A 16,982-nucleotide genomic window follows, 5' to 3' on the forward strand; every position below is an offset into this window, starting at 1 on the left:
AGGTCTGTGGTTCAAACCCCGGGCCTCCTTGACCCATGTGGAGCTGGCCCATGCACAGTGCTGATGCGCACAAGGAGTGCCCTGCCATGCAGGGGTGTCCCCCATGTAGGGGGGCCCCATGCGCAAGGAGAGTGCCCCAGTAGGAGAGCCGCCCAGCACGAAAGAAAGCTCAGCCTGCCCAAGAATGACACCACACACATGGAGAGCTGACACAACAAAGTGACACAACAAAAGGAAAACACAGATTCCCATGCCGCTGACAACAAAAGAAGCAAAAGAAGAACACACAGCAAATAGACACAGAGAACAGACAACTGGGGGGGAAGGGGAGAGAAATAAAAAAAAAATGTGAGGAGAAATTTATAAACTTTTAGAAAAATGTATGACTTAAAGCATGTAAGGGAGTTCGGCAAATACTTATAAAATTAAAGATATACCATGGAAAAAATACTTCCATAATAAGGTAAATTTATAAAATGGAAGAATTGAAAGCACATAAGTTGATGTAAGTATATTTGTATATGATTTCATAAATTATGTGCATGTATATTTACAGTGTGTGCATGTTTATAGATATCTTTATCAATATGCAGCCACAAGCACAAGATGAGTAGGCAGGATTACAAAATATAAGACAAAGACAAAGACATTCATAAAAAATTGGCAAGGTTATAAAATGTGGGATTGATGAGCACATCGTATTCAGGATGTCACTTTGGATTTGCAGAAGTTACACAACAAATAGGTCTGGAGTGCCAGTATTTGTGTTCTGGATTAGAGGGAAACCTTTAACCTCTCCCCTGAATTGATCAACAGGCTCAGAGAGAAGAGACTGAAACATCCATTCTGTCCGCACTTGTCTCCACTGCAGTGTAGCCCAAGACGGTGGGTGCTGTGGTCCTTGTATTCCAGGCTACACATCAATGTGCACACACGATCAGCATTCAACAACTTTATTGAATAAATATAAGAATCAATGAGCTGACTAGGAATGGGATGTCAGGTAGACATTGTGTGTATTAGTATAAAGATCTGAGAATGATAGGTGGGAAGGCGCAGATTCAAGGGTTGTCAGGACGTGGTAATAGCTGAAACCATGTGCTCTGGGTAAGATCACCAAGTGACCCACAAAATGCTGGAATCCCCAGGGGGAGGTATTTAAAGTTTATGCCTGTCCACTTCAACCAAAATGAAGCTTACTCCAATCCTGCCTGTACAATGCCCAGTCATACCCTTCGCTCCTTCCCACCCCCCACTTCTCCAATATTGCCCTACTTCTCCAACTCCAGAATGAGCAAGAAGGAAGAGGGATATTGCTAAGGGACGGTTGACTGATCCCTGTGAGCCTGTGGACATGGAGAATAGGAGAATGGTTTGGTGAATCTGGGAAACAGAACCAAGGACTGACTCTGAACACACCTCCTTGAAGGGGATGACGGACTTAAAACAGCCTGAGAAGCAGCAGGCAGAGACTGGTCAGCAAAGTCCCACATCTCCACACTTGAGAAATAAAAGATGGGCACTTTTAAAGGTGTTCAATGGACCCAGCAACCAGATCACCGGTTAAATTAGAGAGAAGATGTTAGAAGGAGGTGGGGACAGAGGTCAGTGATTCAAATCTCGGAGTTGCCAGGAGCAGAAGATGCAATCAGAGAGGAAGGTGAAAGACGTCATCGGTAGCCAATCACGGTCCTGCAGCTGATTGCATCTTGATTCTGTCCAATGAGAGAAAGAGATGCAAATTCCAGCAGGCTTATAAAGCCTCGCCGGCCGCACCCCAGCCATAAGAGTGAACCCAGAAGCTGTGCCCTGCGGTGTCTCCTGAACCCGAGGTGAGAAGGAAACAGGTCTGCTCTGGATGGAAGTGTGAAGCCCTCTGTCCCACGGCGCTCCTGGCTTCACCTCTAAGACCACGTGTGCAAGAGCACCTTTCTCCTCAGCACAGAGCCACGACTGCAGCCGAGCCCAGGTGAGCAGCGGCTCGCGGACGGGGTCAGAGCTCAAGCGGGGCTGAGAGTGGGGTGAGTAGGGGATGCCGCCTCTCCTCTCCCTGATGGCGTAAGGCGGAGTGCAACAAATCACCGTGGTTTGCATGGATACAGGCGGAAGTTTTTATTAGATTCTTTTTTATTTTTAAAGATTTATTTTTTTTTATTTTTTTATTTCTCTTCTCTTCTCCGCCCCCAGTTGTCTGCTCTCTGTGTACATTCGCTATGTCTTCTTCTGTGTGCGCTTTGTATTCTTGCCAGTGGCACCCTTAATCCGTGTGTCTTTTTGTTGCCTCATCTTGCTGCATCAGCTCTCTGTGTGTTTGGCGCCATTCTTGGGCAGGCTGCACTTTTTTTGGCCTGTGAGGCTCTCCTTACGGGGCGCACCCCCCTATGCTGGGGACACCCCTTCCTGGCACAGCACTCCTTGGGAGCATCAGCTCTGCACGTGAGTGGACTCATTACACGGGTCAGGACGCCCTGGGTTTGAACCTTGGACCTCCCATGTGGTAGGCGGATGCCCTAACCTTTGGGCCACATCCGCTTCTCATGATTAGATTCTTTTAGAAGAGACCATCTGGCTTGGCGAGTAAATAATTAAGGCAGGTTCATAAGGCTCGGTAGAGGACATGCCCCCACCTTGTGCCTACTGATCCCTGGACTGGGCAGGACAGGGAAGTGTGGGAAGATGTCCATGGGAGCGGCTACCACGTGCCAGGTACTATGTCCATTTCTGTTAAATTTTATTTTTAAATCAGTAAAGTCTAGTTTAAATTTTATATATTTGCAGGTATTTTTCAACTGAATGTACCTTTGATATTTTCATATATACTTTCATTTACATATAAAGGTAGTTTTTTATCCTTTAATTATTAACTTGGGAAGTAGAGAGATGGGTTCTTTGAGATGGAGAGAAAGATGGAGATGAGAGACCAAGAAGGGAGTGAGGGAGAAGATGAGTGGGATGGAAGGGAGCAGTGAGACACTGAAGCAGATTTCAAAAGGTGGGCCTCTAGAAAAAAAGACTTTTAATTACACGTGCACTTTTGCAAGCATATTCGATTAAGATTGTATGGAGATTCTATGAATTGGTCAATCAAGCTCTGTACTGATGAACCAATTACTGTTGTTTATTATATATGGCCCTATGTACTTGACCTAGTTATTAATTTATTTTTTAGAGTTCTTTCTTTCTCTCCCCTTCCCCCCAACCCCAGTTGTCTGTTCTCTGTGTCTATTTGCTGTGTCTTCTTTGTCCACTTCTGTTGTTGTCAGAAGCACGGGAATCTGTGCTTTGTTGCGTCATCTTGTTGTGTCAGCTCTCCATGTGTGCACCATTCCTGGGCAGGCTGCACTTTCTTTCGCGCTGGGCGGCTCTCCTTACGGGAGGCACTCCTTGCTTGTGGGGCTCCCCTACGTGGGGGACACCCCTGCATGGCAGGGCACTCCTTGCACACATCAGCACTGCACGCGGGCCAGCTCCACACGAGTCAAGGAGGCCCAGGGTTTGAACCACGGACCTCCCATGTGGCAGACGGACGCCTTAACCACTGGGCCAAGTCTGCCGCTGACCTAATTATTTAAGTAAGCCCTAGACATCATCTGATTTCATTTAGAAATGTTTGGTATGTATCTCCTGAAAGTTTTCTAACTAACCTAACTCTAATACCACAAGCACACTTTGTGAAAATTAACTATAATTTTATTTCACCAGACACCTGGTTTCCTAAACAGAAGTATTTCTTTTGAATTGTGTGCTTGAAATTAAATCCAAATTAAATTATTACATTATTGATTGCTTTGCCTGTAAATTCTTCTTTAATCCTTGAGATACATCTCTATTTCATTTTTCATTTTCTAGGTATTCTTTGAAAACATCTAGTTGATTTTCTGATAGAATTCACTGTCTTATGGTTTTTACTTATTGCATGTTGAAGTTGTCCCTAACATGATATTCTGGTTCCTCAATTTCTTTACTCTTGTTAAAGGCAACTAAGGAATCGAATATATATCTGCTCAATATATAAGCAAAAAAAAAAAAAGTTTGAATAAACAGTTTAACTGGGATAGTCTCCAAACAAGGAAGGAAGGACACATGTTTGATTAAACTTACTTTTAAGAGGACAATATTTTTCAGTCCACGGCAATGATATACTGACTTGGAATTGTGCTTCTGTCCTGACCAGGAGGATTCCATTGTTGAACATCAGTTGTGAACAACTGAACACCAGAGGAGAACATCACAGGAAGATCAGGAATGGGCTAGATGCGTAGGCTCCTCCTTGAAGCTTCTCTGGAATTGGAGGGCAGGAAGCAGAAGCACTCGTGGAGCAGTACCTTTCTCAGGAGAGACTCCCTGGTGGAGCATAAGGATTCAGGTCATCACCTTCTCACTGTTCCCCCTTCGTGGAAGTGAATTTTCACTTGTCAGTACTCAATACGCAATGGCCTTTGCATTCTCCCTTACTGACCTCCAAGCAGAGGCCAGCTGCCCCATCTGCCTGGATTTCCTGAGAGACCCAGTGACCATCGACTGTGGCCACAACTTCTGTTGCTCCTGCATCACCCAGTGCTGGGAAGATCTGCAAGACGTCTTCCCCTGTCCTGTCTGCCTCCAGCACTGCCTTGACAGGAACCTCAAGAGGAACACGCAGTTATGCCAAATGACTGAAATTGTGAAGCAACTTCCCATCAGGAGGAAGAAGAGGAAACGGCAGGAAAAGAAACTCCTGTGTGAGAAACACAATCAGCTGCTGACCCTGTTCTGTGAGAAGGACCTGGAGCTGTTGTGTGCTCAGTGCAGAGGCCCCTCTCACCACCAGGATCACCACCTGATAGCCCTTGAGGAAGCTGCAGCTACTCAAAGGAAGAGACTCAAGAGCTACATAGAGCCACTGAAGAAGTTAGTTGAAAAAGCTGAGAAATATTTGGAAACACAAGTCTCAAAGTCATTTAAATTTAAGTGGAAGGTAGAAAAGCAGAGGCTTGATTTTCACACTGAACTTGAACAACTTATGCAGTCACTGAGAAAGGAGAAGGATGCCATTCTTTTGGGACTGACAACGGAAACAAAGGATATTCAAGAAAAACTGATTGAAAATACTGTGCAAATTTCAGAGCATATATCCATACTGAAAAATATGCTCAGTGAAACTAGAGAAAAGCATGTGCAGTCTACATTGGAGTTACTGAAAGATATTGACAATATCTACAAAAGCTATGAAAACCTAAAAACCCCAGCTGTGTTTTCATATGAGTTAAAGAAAGAGAGTTACTCTCTTCCTCCACAATATTTTGGCATGCAGAAAATTATCAACATGTTTAAGGTAGATTTGTCACTAGATACTGAAACTGCTCACCCCAAACTCATTATCTCAGAAGACAGAAAAAGTGTAAGCTATGGGAAGGAGAAAACAAACTTTCGTTATAATCGGAAGAGATTTACTTTCCACCCAGCTGTCGTAAGTTCTGAGGGATTTGATTGTGCCAGGCATTTCTGGCAGGTAGAAGTGAGAGGCACAGGGCAATGGTCTCTGGGCGTGTGTAAAGACACTTTCCCTCGAAACGCCATTCTATCAGCATTGCAGAAGAATGGATGTTGGCAAATTCAGCAGGGGGCAAATACTCCTGGTACAATGGATAGAATGAGATGCATATGGGTCGGCATTTTCCTCGATTATGAGTTGGGAGAGGTTTCATTTTACAATATGCATACCAGATCTCACATTTACACTTTCAATGATACTTTTACAGAAACACTTAGGCCTTTTTTCTCTTCTGGACCTAGTTCAAACTCTCCCACCCTATGCATAATCACAGATGAAGGAAATGAATGGTAAACAAACTGGAAGACAAGAGTTAACTTGCATCTTTTCTTCACTGTGTTCATGCAACATTTATAGGTTATTACAGAACGCTAATTTAAATGTTTAGATATTTTGTTTTCAAAAATTGAATAGTTTTCCATTGTTTCAGTCACTAGAAAAAGCCATTGTTTGTATGTTTCAATAACTAACTATAATGTGATTATTATATAACATTTACCTTGTTTGTAATGCCTATTTCATAAAAACACTGTAGAAATCAATGCCAAAGCAGGTGTACAATTCCAAAAGGGAGACTTCAGGATTACCATTGTTTTTCTTACCAATATTGATTTCTTCATACCAATAAATGTATAGTTTTACATTTACTATTTTAACATACCTATATGTGTCTTCCGTGCGTACTAATTTTTTTTGAGATTCCTGTGAAGTTAATGCTTGGCAATAGTTGGAAAAGTTGTACTTCTAGAGTTCTTTTGCCTCCTGTGGTGGGCAAAAAGGGATTCGACTGTATATTGCATTCCAGGGTCTCCACAATTGCCCTCAGTCCAATGATTTGCTAGAAGGACTCATAGAATGCGGCAAAAATCTTATACTAACAGTCATGATTTATAACATTGGAAGGATACGGACTAAAATGAACAGCAAAAAAAGGTGCACAGGACAGAGTTCAGGAGAGGACAAGCTCAGGATTCAGTGGAATCTGTAGACAATGCTCGGTCTTCAGCAATAATGCATAGCACCACGCATGAAATATGCTCAGCTGTGAAGCTCACCCAAGCCTTCCTGGGCCACATTTTCACTTGGGGCTTATCTAGTAGACAGGCCTGACTGCCTGCCTTCCCTTGAAGCTGAACTTCAGTCTCCATCCCCTCCAATGCCTCCCCAGTAAATCACATTGTTAACATAAACTATGTGGTGTGGCTCAGTCTTCAGGTAAACACAGTTTGGATGTGGTTTCTTTACTTCATCATGATTCATTGATTGAATGTCTCAACTCAATTTCTGGTCCCCTCCTCTCCCTTGAGTTTGGGGAGAAGGCACCAATCCCTCAATCACATGGATGATCCTTCTGGTGTGGCCAAGCCACCAGCCTAAGACTACCTGTGAGGCAGCTGAGCCCTGAGTCTCCCAGTTAGCAAAAGTATCAGGTGTGGTCTGTGGTCCACCATGACTGGAAAAGATATTCCTACCACTGTAAATTTCAGCGATGTAGAGATTATTTCTCAGGAAATAATCTATTTCTTAAGATAACCTTTTTAGAAAAACTATTTTTCTTCTCTAAAATATTCTAAATCATGTATGTATAATATGGGCAAAATCAAATTATATATAAAGGTGCCATTTTGAATAAAAAAATTTGAATTAGAGCTGAAATTTTAATTTTTTGAAATGAAATAATGGCACTTAATTATTCTAATTAATGTTCAAAGCAGGGTTCTCTCAGGTTGTAAGGAGTAGAACAAGTCCACTGGGCATTCACATGCAGTTATTTTGTCTGGAGGACAGAAGGCAAGACTTTGAGAAGCATTTTTCTGGGGTCTGATTGGTGCTAGCCAAAATGCATGTGAATTTTGAAGGCATTTATTATTTAGTATTGAGCATACATCCTGTGTTTCAGAGGCAACCCTATATTCTTTAATTACTCTTCTCTGGGTGTGTGTTTGTGTTTGCGACATGCAGGGCCTACTTAGGCATGGAGCTCCTGGTAAGCATACCTCTTATCTGGATCATAGCCCTTTGTCCGGTATATGTGTTAGAAATGTCTTCTCTCACCCTTAGGCTTGTTTCCATTCTGTCTACACTTTCACTTTATTAAAAAGAAAATCTGAATTTCAAAGTAGCCAAATTCATGAATCTTTTCCCTTATCATTGATACATTTTTGTATTGTTAGGAAATAATATTTTAATACATACATCAACTTTTCCTTAGTAGCTATTTATCTTAGCCCTAAATTTACCTGGAATTCATTTTTCTATTCAGTGTGAGTCTGATTTCCAATGCACCAAATCAAAAATACCTGAGATTTAATCTGGATATATCGACACCTTAATGACACCGAATCTCCTTAATATTTTACATTCATTTAGACCTCTTTAATTTCTTTCTATAATGCTTAACAAACTTGTAGAGAGAGGGCATGCATATTTTTGCTAGATTGATTCCTAAGTATTTGATACTTCAAGTTCTATTATAAATGGCTTATTTTTTTAAGGTCTAGTAAACTGTCTTACTTGGGGATATTCAGTCATGGATGAGTGTGGGCCCTGGGTCTGGCTTATTACCTGCAAAATAGATCATGTGATTCACCTGCCCCAATCCAAATCCATCCACCTTTGTAGCAGTTTGGCATTATTTATGAATTCCAAAAAGAGATACTGGATTCTGTTTGTGAATTGGTCTGTCCCTCTGGGTGTATTAGATTATAGGATTCAGAGGTTTCACTTTTACCAATTAAATAATGATTAAAGCCTTGATTGGGCCATGTCAGTAGGATGGTGAGACCCCGCCCCCTTGGTGGTAGAGACCCGAAGAGAAAGACATGGCAGAGAACAGAGTTTGGAATTTTTGAGCTGGAGCTTCAAGAAGTAAACATGTAGAAGAACAAGAGGAGCATGGTTGTGAGGCAGAGGCCCATGGAAGAGAGACAAGCCCTTTGCCTGACAGCCTACAGCTGGCCTTGTGTAGGAGCAGAGCAATTGAGCCTCCAAAGAAATGAACCCTGGGAAGAAAGGAGACCAGAAAACTTAACCTTTGCAGCCATCTTGCTCCAGCAACTTGGAAAAAGACTTTGGTGGGGGAAGTAACTTATGATTTATGGTCTGTAACTGTAAGCTTCTATCTCAAATAAATACCTTTTATAAAAGCCAACAGATTTCATCAGAATCATCACCCCTTTGTCTGACTAATACAACTAACGCAACCTTCCACTTCATTTAACAGAATCCTCTAAATCAACTGAAGTTAGCATACAGAGAAAAAATCAGGAACTTGTAGATGATATCCCTCTTTCTCTCTCTCTTATCATCAACTTATTTTATTTATATTATCTTAGAAGTATATCCTTTTTTTGTTAATTTCTTAATGAAATTATTTTTAAAAATCCTGTCCAGGGACATTTTACTTAATCCTTAAAACAGATTTTTTAAAAGTAATGCTTCCATAGTTTAAGAAGTCTTTAGTCTATTATTTTATTTTTGGAAGTTGAAATAAGGAAAATTAAAAAAAAATAAATTATTAAATTTAATTATGATCATAATACTATGGGTATAATTTTTTAAATGGTTATCTTTTTTTTTTCAAAGATTTATTTATTTATTTATTTCTCTCCCCCACTCCACCCTGGTTGTCTGTTCTCTGTGTCTATTTGCTGTGTCTTGTTTCTTTGTCCGCTTCTGTCGTCAGCGGCATGGGAATCTGTGTTTCCTTTTGTTGTGTCATCTTGTGTCAGCTCTCCATGTGTGCAGCACCATTCTTAGGCAGGCTGCACTTTCTTTCACACTGGGCGCCTCTCCTTTCCGGGCGCACTCTTTGCGCATGGGGCTCCCCCACGCGGGGGACACCCCTGCGTGGCAGGGCACTCCTTGTGCGCATCAGCACTGCACATGGGCCAGCTCCACACGGGTCAAGGAGGCCCGGGGTTTGAACCGCGGACCTCCCATGTGGTTGATGGGTGCCCTAACCACTGGGCCAAGTCCGTCTCCCAAAATGGTTTTCTTATATATTCTAAAATATTTTCCAAAGAACTGATATGATTTATAAGCGTTTTGTGTTGGAGATTTGGGCCCAAAGAGTATCGGGAATGAAAGAAAGAGAAAGAAAGAAAGAACAAGAGAGCTGGTATCAGGGGTCTGCGAGTAGAGACTCATCAGACAGTTTTATTGTTCACAAGGGGCTCTCTGTATATCCCAGTCCACAGGAGAACAAGCAGCAACATGCAGTTCAACATCAGTATTACTCATAATCTAAGGAATTAAAAAAATCTTACCTCAAGGTAAAAGTCTAAGTGTTCTATTTACTACAAAATGTTATCTGTCCATCTTTTCTTTCAGCCTTGAACAGCTTCACCCTGTTTGCTGGGAACTCTTAATTACCACATTCCTTAGGTTGCAAGCGTAGCCATGGAAACAGCACCACTCTCCTTGCGAGACCACTGTGCCTCAGTTTCCAACATTTGTGTAAAAATGATTTAATGCTTATGGGAAGAGTATTTGGTATTGATGAAACAAAATTGACCATGACAATTCCTGTCAGTGTGTGATTAGTCTATGTGGGTATATTCCACCAATCACTCTGCTCTTCCACTTGTTTGAAATTTTCCATAATAAAAAGTTAAAATATACAAGTATAGACATCTTTCCCAAATTGGACTACTTACTTTCCAAGTCACTATCATCTTCACCCTGTTCTCCAAAGGGAATGTTTAAGAAATATGATGTGCCAATATAAAGTGTATATGATACCAATACCATACAATACATCAATTAATATAAACTACCATATAACTATTAAAATATTTATACATACCTATATATTAATATAAAAATAGATTATTTATGGGCATTAAATATATTTTCTCTGAGTAAGAAAATGAGTTTATCCATATCCAAGATGTTTTATATCTTTTCTAAAAGAAGATTTAAACACTATTACAAATTTTAGCAATTATGTATTGTCAGACATTTGTGTTTTAAATTTTCTTTCAAAATAAAATGAAACAAAATATTTTAGTTTTAAAAGCAGAAAGAGATAAAGACATTTAAAAACAATCTAATCCTGGATGTTATTCTTACTATTTCTGAGGTTTCTGTGTACAAAACAAACATATCTACAATCTAGATTTTACTGTCTCCACATTTGATCTCAGATCTGATAAATTTCATTAGGTCCTGCATTCCTGGGAGGTGGAAGATGGAGAAAAGCCTGAATTGTTTATGTAGGTTTAGATGAAATCTATTCCAATAAGAGAAAGTTTCAACCATGAGTTCAAAATAGATACTGGAAAATTCAACTGTTGAATAATGACTATGGTTCATTGAGTACTTCCCAATACCTTTTTGTGAGGGATGAGATTTAATTGATAATTTGAGTGATGACTTAAATTGTCTGTACTTCTGTCTGACAATCTAGAAATACTCACACTTAGAGAGGGGCTGAATAAGGATATACATTCTGGACTTAACAGAAGGTATTTTGTGAGCTCCTAATCACTTTCAACCTTACCATCTCCTCACCAAATATACAAACCCATCTCTGACTGAGAACCCTTTTTGCAACCTAGTTCTCAGGTGACTTTTATGTTTCTGATGGCCATCCAGTCTCTTTGAAGGACAGAAAACAATGGTAAAAGATAGACTTTTAAAATTAGGCTCAGGAGGTCTCCAGTAACAGAACAATAGATCACATTCATTTTAGGTTATTTGCATACCCAGTTGAAGCTCTTCAATAACTAGTTACAGTAACTAGTATTATGATCCCTTCATCTTCTACCACCACTCATCAGCAATAACATAGACAATTTAATCCAAACTTTCTTTTCACAGCACCACCCAAGTTCATATCAGCATCATCTCCACTTGAGCTCTTCCAATAGCCTCCTATCTGTCTACACATATCTGCGTTGTCCTGTTATTTGTCTTCTTACTACCAAACCTTTTGGGTCATCATAGCTCATCTCCTATGACCAGGGAATTCTAATCATAGTTCCTTACTTCTTCAATTTTTTCAAAGTTTACAACCACTTTCGATTGTTCTTGGGTAAACACCAATACACTACAATGATTCTAATGGACTTAATGTTCTGTCCCCACCCCAGCCTCCATCACTAAACTGTACTTTGGCCAGGCTTGAACTTCCTGAGGGTCCTATAAAATTCAGAAACAATAAGATTTCATTTTCTTTAATCCCTTCTTTATCTTCCCGAAACAAGGTCCTGGTACAGGCACTTCCCTCTGCCTGCCCGGAAAGGAGGCTCACCCCATCCCCAACACTCACACATGCACAACTGCATACGGCACTCCTACCCTTCCACCAGAGCTGGAACCTCAACACAATATGCTTTTCTTTGCGGAAGCAAACCCTAATGTAAGACCCTCATTCTCTTATTTCCTCTGCAAACACAGGACTGTATCCCTGGCACACTAATAGCGATTTAGAGCTAAGAGCCTGTTCATTCATTATTCATTCAGTCTTGGCAAAGTTTGCCTATATATTTGTCTAACAGATACTCATCTTTCATAGGGACGCCCTCCTGGCACCCTGAACAAGATGTTGGATTGAGATGCTTTAGGGTTCTATCTCTCCCACCCAGAAGCTTTGAATAACTAGCAAGAGTTGGCAGAAGCATCTTTCTCAAAGATCTAGAAAACAATTAAAGTTCAGCAGTAACAGGGTAAACACTGAACTAAGGAAAAGGGTACATGCGCAGCAGGGCTGGCCCTTGGTGGTGGTGGTGAAGATCACAGTTCACAGGTGCCGTATTGCTACTGCCACTGCAGATTGTCTAGACCAGCCCGTGGACAGCTGGTTGGGGTGGTGCCAAGGGTCATGGGCCGACCTCACTTAATGGGCTTGGGCCAGCGACTGCAGGCTGAGGGGCCGTCACCACCGCAGCCCTAGGAGGCCGGGTTGCCATGCTGGCCAGGGCAGTGCTGGATGAGTTCATTGTGCTGGTGAGGGGGCTGTGCTGCTGGAACTGTGGCTCGGTCACATCTAGGACCTTTTGGCTTAGACCAGGCCAGCCATGTTCGGCCTTTTGGGAGAACGGCTGCTGGTGCACATTTGGCTGCAGCTTCTCGGTGCTCAGGAGGCTGTGTATAGTGCCAAGGAATACAGTAAAGAAACCTGTGAACCTCAACTAGAAGAAAGAGAATGTTACCCCAAGATTATGGACTGCATTTCTGTTGGGACACAGAGCCTCTTTCTGAAGAGCTTGGGTGGATACCTGTGCTGAACCCTGCATTTTGGACATTAGTCTTCTTAGCATTAGAGGGAGGACCGAGGCTGTGGTCATGGCTAGGAGTCAGGTTCAGCAGTTGGTAAAGCTCTACTGAGAATCATGCGAACCTGCCCAGCAATGTAAAAGAATCAGAGGTAAAAAGGGAATTTAAACAATTGGTTGAAGTCCAGGCAGACAATTATACAATGGACTTGTTGAGTTTGCCCTCTTTCTTGAACAAAGAACACAAGGTGAATAAAGTCTGTTTGGAACAGGAGATGATGATGTTATTGCAATGTGAGATTCTAAACAAACAGTTTACACAGGATACTGCCACAGGACTGAATATTTCCAGAGATTAAATTGTTTTTCAGGAAGAGGCAAGAAATGAAGCAGGGCTCCAATTTCTGAGATTACAATACAAATGGATAGAGCCTTTTCTAGTTCTCCAGATGTACATTTTGTTCCAATAAATGGCCTCACCCCAGATGAAGAGGCTCTGTCCAAAGAGAGATTTCATAACAAAAGGAGACTTTTTTATTCTGAAGAATGACATACCAAGAAGCAGTTGTCTTTGGAAAATGTTCAAGTCAGGGCGATTTTACGTGATGGTAAGACATTGGCTGGAAGTGTAATCATTGACATGTCTGATTCTTTTATTCAATCTGAAAATTTAAATACAGATTTAAAAGACATTACTGAGGAAATGGAATAGCATCCTTGTAAACTTTTTTAAAACCATGGACATTCCCAAAAATTGTTGAACAGGTCATTAGGGAGTTTGGGACATCTACACAAACATTATTTCTCTTAGAGGAAATTGAAAAAGAAAATAAAAGGTTTTAAGAAGATAAGGAATTTTCACATTGTGCTATGTCTAGAGTGACCCAGAAAACAAAAAATGAGGATTTGTAGCAGGATAAATGAGCTTACAATTGTTTCCACTCTAAAGAACACAACTTCATTCAGCAAAATTCTGTAGAAAAATGTTCTCAGTTACCATTCATAGTAGTATCAAAACAGTGTACCTCAAATTGCAAAAATGATAGCTTTAGAACAAAACCAAAAACTCTTGGGTTCAAATCAGAACTATGTTTGTAACATAGATTCTTGCAACTGATGGCATTTCACCCTCTGTTGTCCCTTCATGCCCTCAAAGAATCTGTCGATTTTACTTCAAGGGGAGTTGTGAGACGCAACCCAGAATTCCAGGGTTTCGCTGAAAATGGTTGGCAGCAGCGAAAAAACCTTGCCTTCCAAATAATATGAAATCTGTCTATAAAAGCTATTCAGGATGCTGTAGCTCTCCTCAGTCAAAGTCAATTCTCCACTGGTTTGTTTCTCCACCTTGCTGCAGTCCCAGCTGCTACCTTCAGTCAATGATGCAAGGTTGTCAGGGCCATCTGATCACATTGCTTCCTCACTTACAGGACTCACATTTTGGGGTATTCTAAGTTTCCTGAAAGGTGGAATTAAAAAATGACCCAGGGAGTACAGATTTGAAACACATTGTCGATAGATGGGAGGAAAGTTACAGTTACCTATGGCGGAAAAAGTACTTTCCTTGTTGAGCAATTGCAATTGAAGATGAATATTTTTGGAAGCCTGGTAATAGAAGCATCACTGTGTTGGTATGATGGTGGAGAGCAAGGCATGATCCTAATGTCACAGAACCACATTTCTGAAACCAGATCCAGGAGCTTGGAATAGTATCTTTAACTCCTGTGTGGCTGGTCTTTGGAGAAATAATTGCTTCTCATGATGACAGGTTTGTACAATACTTAGGGGACAAAACTGGGGGCATAATTGTAACAAAGGATAACTTCTCAGAATTTGTGAATGAGTCAGTCTCTTGGAGGTAAATTATTACAAAAAGATTGCTTCAGTATATATTTCTGGGGGACATATTTATGGCTCCTGATGACCATCTGGGAAGAAGTGGGCCTCGATTAGAAAAATCTCTTCAGAAGGAGGTAAGCGTTCCTTAGAGATATGCAGCCCCTACTCAATGCCCTGCTAAACGTGGGTGTGTTTGACTCCAGCTTCAGAGTCTTTGGTGCCCAAGAAGCCAACACCAGTTACAAGCCTCTGGCCCAGATTCAGAGGGGCCCTCCAAGCCACTGGCTTCCTCAGGAGCCCCACTTCCCCCTCCTCCAAGCCTTTCCAATATGCAACCTAATCTGCCCATGCTAGCACAGAGATCTTCTGCAGAAACAACGAGCTGAGAGAAGGCATGAATATACATGTCCAAGATGCTCAATGGATTCCAAACAGGATAATTCCGAGTAGACCCAACCCTCTGCATATCAATCTTCAATGTCAAATGCTAAAGATCAAGAGAGAATTCTGAAAGCCACAAGAGAGAAGCAACCTGCCATATACAAGGGAGTCTCAATAAGAATAAGTGCCCCTTTCTCTTCAGAAACCACAAACATGAAGGTTGTGGCTTGACATTTTTAAAGTACTGAAGGCAGAAATTGCCAACTAAGAATTCTATACCAGGCAAAACGGTTTAAAAATGACGAGAGATTCAGACATTTCCAGATAAACAAAAGCTGAGGGAGTTCACCACCACTAAACTAACTCAAAAAGAAATACTAAAGAAAGTTCTGCAAGTTACAAGGAAAGGACAATAGATGATAGATCAAAGCCACATGATAAAATGTAGCTCTCCAAAGAGGACAGCAACATGGGTAAATAGAAATGCCAGTATACTTGAATTTTTGGTTGGTAACTCCAGTTTTTCTTCCTACAGATTCTAAAAGGAAACACAAAATTTAATCAGAAATCTGTGGCTTTGAAATCATAGTGTATAAGCATGTAATGTGTGGTAAAAACTACGTAAAGTTGGGGAGGCAGAAAATTATGGCAGCATAGTGTTGGTGATGACTGTCCAGGGGTGTGGGGTTTCCTTTTTGCAGTAATGAAATTGTTGTAAAATTTTTTGTAGTGATGAATGCACAATATTGCGATTATACCAAAAGCCATTGATTATGAATTTTGGATCATTCATATGGTATGTGAATATATCTCAATAAAACTGCTTAATAAAAAAAAATAAATGAATGTGTAAGAATAGCCAGAAATAGCAGCTATGTACAGTGGGAGATGCACAGAGAGATTAAGAGGTGATGAATTTTCTTGTTTCTTTGACTGCTTTATTATTATTATTATTATTGAAATAATGGAAATGCACTAATAATGATTCAAGTGATGAATGCATGACTATGTGATTATATCAATACCACTGATTGTACACTTTGGACGAACTTTATGCTTTATTAATATGTATTAATAAAATTGATTTGTTTTTTGAAAAATAAAATACAGGGAAATGTCTTCAAGATCTTCTGGTAACTGGTAGTTTATTAAACCATGTACCAAAGCACAAGCAATGAAAAAAAACATGAACTTTATTAAGTTATTCATGAATCCAGCAGCATTCCATCCAGAATATAGAAGAGAGCCCTAAAGAGTGGTACAAAGGGCAGGGTTTATATAGACAGTCTCTTGCAACCAACAACGTAGCTAAGAGTAAAAGTGGCTGCATTGACTGTATCAGATATTATCTATATTTGTCTATTGATAAGCCAGTGGGGCCAGGACACACATATCCAACATTAGCTGGCAGAGTATAGATTGGTTGAACTTAAATTTCAGGTTCTGGGAGATCCAATCAATCGAAAGAAACAGTAACTAAGTTAAGTTTTAGTTTGCTGATGTGGAGCTTAGCATGAGCCACTGCATCTTGAGCCTATGTGCTTTACCTGGCAATTCCCTCCGTATTGATCAGCCTTTCAGCAACTGAGAATTGTGATGACAATATAAGACTTAGTTAACCCCCTCATTTACTGCTTGGAGTTTCAGAGTAGTATTCAGAGGTCACAATGCTAAGCTTATGAATAGTTGTGATGACAGTATCTCTTTTTTATCCTTCCATTCTTGTTCTTGCAGAGAGACCTTTTGCTGATTAACAAGCATCTGGGTGCACCCATTTAAAACTCTTATAGCTAGTTCACCAGGGACATGACGATCATCATGATCAGTAAAATGCCCCATGTTTGGAATAGTTTCCTAAACCATTTCCCATGCTCAAATCAGTTGAACTCAAAGACATCAAAAAAGGATCCTGATGAGGTATGGCTTACAGTTAAAGTCATGTGGCAGTTTACCCAAAAACTACAGACCCCTAACAAGTAGTCAAGTACAATACTATTTTCTGAAAAGAACCT

General features: G+C 40.7%; 2 pseudogenes; both read left to right on the plus strand.

Moving 5' to 3' along the window:
- The first annotated feature begins 4,432 nt into the window (after nt 1-4,432).
- Nucleotides 4,433-13,851, plus strand: LOC101430006 (NEDD4-binding protein 1 pseudogene; annotated as a pseudogene).
- An 18-nt stretch (nt 13,852-13,869) lies between these two features.
- Nucleotides 13,870-14,943, plus strand: LOC131279503 (NEDD4-binding protein 1 pseudogene; annotated as a pseudogene).
- Nucleotides 14,944-16,982: the final 2,039 nt, after the last annotated feature.

Source organism: Dasypus novemcinctus, chromosome 1 (genome assembly GCF_030445035.2).
Source record: "Dasypus novemcinctus isolate mDasNov1 chromosome 1, mDasNov1.1.hap2, whole genome shotgun sequence".
Classification (NCBI taxonomy): Eukaryota; Metazoa; Chordata; class Mammalia; order Cingulata; family Dasypodidae; genus Dasypus; species Dasypus novemcinctus.